Consider the following 6,480-nt stretch of genomic DNA (forward strand, 5'->3'; position numbering starts at 1 on the left):
CTCTGTAGAAATATACATATACTCCCTTCGGTTAGCAAATTTCGTAGGATGCAAAACTGTCCAATCAATGGAACACACTTGTTTTCCTCAAAAAATCATGATTGTCAGTGCTTTAATATGCATTAACTACAACACATACACACTCCACCTTTTATTCCCCGTGGTCATATTTTTTGTATCCTTGGTCTTCCAGTCTCCAACGTACTCCCTCCGGTCCTTTTTACTCTACATATTAGGTTTGTCTGAAGTCAACCTCATCCAACTTTAACCAAGTTTATACAAAAAATTATTAACATTCACATAACAACACATTTATTATTAGATCCATCTCGGAATATATTTTCATATTATATTTATTACATGTTATAGATGTTAATATTTTCTAATATAAATTTGGTCAAACTTAGCAAACTTTGACTTTAGTCAAAGCTAATGTGTGGAGTAAAAAGGACCGGAGGGAGTACAAAAGGATACTCCCTCCGTCTAGATGAATAAGTCATCTTAGGTTGCTTGTAATGGGTAGTATCATACCTTAGTATCATGCATATGATACTAAGATATGATACTACCTCCGTAATGCATAGTATCATATACTAATATCATAGGTAACCTTATTATTGCCATACATGACACATAGTACCATAGCATTTAATATGATACGGTATCATGATATGATACTCAACACTCTCTTTCTTCATTTAATTCTATGCCACCTCAGCAAAATAGTCTAGTTGACATGCATAATACTAGCTATGATACTACCATTATGACCAGCCTTAGATTGTGCACCGTGACCAAGGAGAAGGGAAAAACGAGAGAACTTAATGTTTATTTACTAATTAATAGCATTGCATGCAATGAGCTAACCACTGCATGTCGTGTTTAGGAGTAGTCTTAAGTCATTAAAAGCATGCACATCCACATCTCTTATTGGTTGATATGTCAAGAAACAAGAAACGAGGTAGAAGTTAATGCACCGCGCCTAAGTGTTTTGGGATTATTTGATTTTCGTAAAATGACTTACACACCTAGACGGAGGGAGTATTATTTTGCTTTCCGCGCCATATAAAACTTGAACTTCTTGAAGTAACTTATGGAGACATGATTGTATAAAAAAAACTCCAGGAAACAGGAGATCCAAAGTAAGTATTACTTCTCTAATAGTCATTGTTCACCTTTTTTCGTGGCTAGGATGTTATCTGTTATTTGTTCTAATTTCACAGTAGGAATATTTCCAGAATTCTATTGGTGGTAACATAAGTCAAATACCGCGTAAACTAAACTTTCCACTTGGCTTATTCGAAAACAAAAAATAAGAAGTTACAAAAGAGAGAACTTCGTTGCACTTTTCTTCTGTGTCATAATAGTAATAAGCTAAGCTTTCTATGTTTTTTTTTCATTTTTGGGTTCAGAATATGTTTTTTTGTTTAAATGATTGATCTACTATCGTATTTGGGGTTCTATTTCTGTGAAAAAAAATGATAGTTAACGAGAATTGAACTCCGTGGTCATAGTTGCATTATGTACCTTGGTGTTCTAGTCTCCAATGGAATATAACGAGATTATTTTGTTTTCCTTGTGGTTAAACTTGATCTTCTTGAAGTGACTTTTGGAAAGGGGATCTAGATTTTGCAATAAACCCTGATCTTCTTGAGACACTGTTGGAAATAGCAGTTCCACAGCCAGTCAGTATTTCTCTAGCAATCTTTTTTTTTCATCCTTGCATTCAGAACATGATTTTTGTTGAAGGTTTGATTTACTGTCATCTTCTTCATTCTGTTTCAGACGGAGCAAAAATAGTTTAAAGGAATTCCCTATGGTTTTATTTTCATTGTACACCTTTGGTCTTCTCCGCCTCATATTCCCTTGATCCGGTCTCCAAGGGAACACATGGAGATTATTTATTTTCCTCGTGATAAATCTTGATCTTCTTAAAGTAACTTCTGGAAAGGGATATTAGCTTTTGCAACAAACCATAACCATAAACAACCACTGGAAACAACAAATCTGTTGTAAGTACTTCATCTTGTTTCCCCGTAACTTTGGTTATAACACAATCTTTTGTTTGGTGTAATTTATAAATGGGCAAATTTCCAGAATAGTAATTCATGCTAGCTGAAGTTGTACAATGTGTCTTTCACTTTAAGCTCCGACTCTATTTAATTTCATTTCTTTCCTACTAAGATTTTCTGTTAATCCTATTTTTGGCAAAATTATTAATAGTTTGAAATAGTGAATTACAGATATTGCTGTTGATACCTAATTAGAGCCCACTCCTCTTACTTTTTCATGTATGTCTCCTTCACATAGATAAAATCGTCATGTAAGCGGGCTATAAGCCTGCCATTGTACTTGTTCTAACCCGCTTCTCTTTTCTCTCCTTCAACTCAACATAATATAGCTTGCTTATATCAGCTTATTGTACCTGCTCTAAATGATCATGAACTGTTGTAATGGTCAATTTTCTTTTAACGCACTAATTTAAAATGGTGATGAAGAGGAATGCAAACGGGACTAACAAAGTGGAAAACCCCGGAAAAGTGAGATAGAGTACCGTGGCGGTGTCCCGGGCAACTCGTTTCTCACCGTGCCGGGGAACGTCGACGGTGGTTTTCCGTCCATCACGTCATGCAAGCTGGACATTTGCGCAGTCCGCTTCGATGAGACATCGTCACCGGAACAGCTTGCCATGCTCAGTTCCTTCATGCAAAAGTTCACGTTGGCGAAATACCTTCACCTGTCCTCCGTTTGCATGGGCTCCTGCTTTCTGGCGCTTCCCGCGTTCCCGAGCCTCCGCTACCTCCAGCTACATGGACGTGCGTTGCACAACGACCCTGGCCATGTCATCGTCGCCTCGACAAACACAATTCTCGAGGCAGCCCCAAACCTTGAGCGCCTAACTCTCTTCTTCGAACCACCAGCTCCGGAAACACACCATGAGGGGCGCTATCAACACTACTTTCGGGACCGCAAAAGGGTGGAGCTCCTCGGCGCTCACCATCTTCACTACAACCAGTACGACACCAACTCTATCTCTTCTTCCACTCCTATTCCTCTTCTCCACTAAATTAATGAAGAAATAACAATGGAGCACCCGTTGCCTGCTGGTACAAGATATCAAGGAGGAGGAGGTGGCTCGAAGTTTCTTCAATCAGCCGTCCCTCAGTAGGAGACGCCACCTCCAGCGCGCATCTGTTGGAAATATGAGCAAATTACTACGAGATTTAATCTAAATAAACAAAATATAAATCATGACCATAGCAGTAGAGATTAAACTAATCATGCGAACTAGCATAGCAGATGAACATATCACATCTAGGGCACATACTAGAAACATGAATTCTACCACGATCTCGAACAGGAAGGATAGAATCACATACGGTGCAGCGGGTGTAGCACCGTCGACGTTGATGTTGTCGCCCATATCGTCGAGGATGAGGTTGCCGAGGTCGGGGAAGAAGTCGTCGTTCGTGAAGTCGTCGCTGCCAGCAGTCGCGCGAGTGCGCTCCTCAAAAACCTAATCGCCCCTCTCCCGTACAGGATCACGAGAGGCGGGGTTCCGGAGGCCTGCTGTCCCTTCTCACGGTGCACGTCGGAAGGAGGGATGGAGAAGACTAACTTGGCGGCGCAATGATCTGAAACGGTGATGAGAAACCATACGAAGCGGCGGCGGCTAGGGTAGACGTCTGCCTGACTATATATTGCGGGCGGGCCGGGTAGGTCGTGGGAGTAAACCCCACGTCCGAGTCGTCACGATCCAAAAGAATCGGAAACGGTTCAGTAATTAACGCGCCCGTTAATTATTAATTAATGACTCATTAATTTTCCCATGCAGCAAAAATATAGACAACGTGCATAGCTCTGTCCTCGGCTCGGCTCAATCCCGCAACCCGCGGCGCGGCGCGTCGTGGCGAGGCGAGCGAGGAGGAGGAGCGCGCGTGTAGGTCTCTTCTTCTCATGCTCATACAAGTGGTAGAAGAGCCCACCTTATAAAAAGGTGCAACTCTCTCTCAACTTCCAAGGTGGGACTAAAGTTTAGCCTCACTCACTCCACTCACATGTGTGCATGAATGGGCCAAGAGAATTTCAAAATTTTAGTTGGGCTTTGGGCCAAAGTCCTACTAGTAAAATTCCAACAATCTCCCACAAAGTCTGATTGGCACATCTCATCATTTAGTTCCAAAACATTGTTTTATATATCGGTGCTTAGTGGAGACTGTGAAGTTGAACTTTCACTTAGAAATTTATGCTACACTAGATCACAACTTGAATAGTGGACTATGCCTTGAACTACAAGTTTTCTGTAAAACTAGTTTCACACAAATTCTTGACCGATACTGGGCTGCCGCAAGGCTTCCCCGCGGGTGGAGCGTATACGTCATACTCCAGGGCCTTTCATGAATTTATTAAAGAACACCCAATTCTCACAGACTGCGACGTTGACAATCAAATTCATATAGGTGTGTTCCTCAGAAGATGTTCTGCAGGACAACATCTCTACTTACCCGAATAAGCCACTTGGAACACATTAAGATAAGTATCAACCTGCCATGCAGATCAGGAGAGTATTGCATCTTCACGGAGTGGGATAATTAATATAGGGATACTCTCCTCCCAGCTGACCAACAGCTTGTCTCCCACTTCTACTTCACGGGATCTCCGATCACATAGAGTGGGTTACCACTATGGACAACTCATGCGGTGGGTCTCAAACCCATCTCCATCGATACATTATCTATCACATTACGTGATAGACCCTTTGTGAATGGATCTGCCAAGTTTTTCGATGTTTGGATATAATCCAACGTAATAACTCCGGAGTTCCTCAATTTTCTGACAGATTTTAGTCTCCTCTTCACATGCCTTGAGGACTTCATATTGTCCTTAGAACTGTTTATCTTGACGATCACAATTTGATTATCACAGTTCATCAGGATAGGGGGTATTGGTTTTCCAACCATAGGTAAGTCCATCAAGAGTTCACGAAGCCACTCTGCTTCAACAGTGGCAGTGTCTAATGTTGTGAGTTCTGCTTCCATAGTTGACCTCGTTAAGATGGTCTGCTTGCAAGACTTCCAGGAAACAGCGCCACCACCAAGTGTAAAAACATAATCACTTGTTGCCTTAATCTCATCAGCATCAGATATCCAGTTTGAGTCACTATAACCCTCCAGTACCCTTGGATACCCGGTGTAGTGAATCCCATAGCTCGCGGTGCCTTTCAAATAGCGCATAACTCTTTCAAGCGCATGCCAATGATCATCTCCCGGTTTTGACACAAACCGACTCAGCTTGCTCACAGCAAAAGAGATGTCAGGCCTCATGGCACTCGCCAAATACATAAGCGAGCCAATAATCTGAGAATACCTCAGTTGATCTCTAGCAATCCGTCGATTCTTTCGAAGCAACACACTAGCATTATATGGAGTTGGAGAAGGCGTGCAGTCGATATACCCAAAACGACTCAAGACCTTTTCTACATAATGAGACTGAAGCAGTGTGATCCCACCATTCTCATCTCTCAACAGCTTGATGTTTAAGATAACATCAGCTACTCCTAGATCCTTCATCTCAAAACAGCGAGATAAGAAATCCTTAACCTCCTTGATTAAATCAAGTTTGGTTCCAAAGATCAATATGTCGTCGACATACAGACAAAGAATAACTCCTTCACCCCCACCATAGCGATAGTACACGCACTTGTCACCATCGTTTACTACAAAGCCGTCATCAGTTAATGTTCTTTCGAACTTCTCATGCCACTCCTTAGGAGCTTGTTTAAGGCCATATAAAGACTTTAATAACTTGCACACCTTTCCTTCCTGACCAGGTACTACAAAACCATCTGGTTGATCCATGTAAATTTCCTCCTTCAACTCTCCATTAAGGAAAGCCGTCTTAACGTCCATTTGATGAACGAGAAGACCATGTGAGGCAGCCAGTGATAGCAGCATCTGAATTGTGCTCAGTCTAGCCACGGGTGAGTAAGTATCAAAGAAGTCTTCACCTTCTTTCTGGGTATAACCCTTGGCCACAAGCCATGCCTTGTACTTTTCAATCGTACCATCAGGTCTAAGCTTCTTCTTGAACACCCACTTACATCCTACAGGTTTGCACCCATAAGGACGGTCAGTGATCTCCCAGGTACCGTTAGCTAAGATGGAATCCATCTCGCTACGTACAGCTTCCTTCCAGTAGTCAGCATCAGGAGATGCATAGGCTTCTGAAATAGTCCTGGGTGTGTCATCCACGAGGTACACAATGAAATCATCACCAAAAGACTTTGCAGTCCTCTGTCTCTTACTCCTCACAGGAGTTCCATTGTTACCCTCAATAGGATTCTCAACGTGTTCCATCGCAATGGTGGGTTCAGGAATTACAGTGAATTCCTCACTAGATGGAGTAGGTATCTCCTGATTTGATGAACTCGACATATCCTTCATAGGAAATATGTCCTCAAAGAAAGTTGCATCATTTGAT

Source organism: Triticum aestivum, chromosome 3A (assembly GCF_018294505.1).
Source record: "Triticum aestivum cultivar Chinese Spring chromosome 3A, IWGSC CS RefSeq v2.1, whole genome shotgun sequence".
Lineage (NCBI taxonomy): Eukaryota > Viridiplantae > Streptophyta > Magnoliopsida > Poales > Poaceae > Triticum > Triticum aestivum.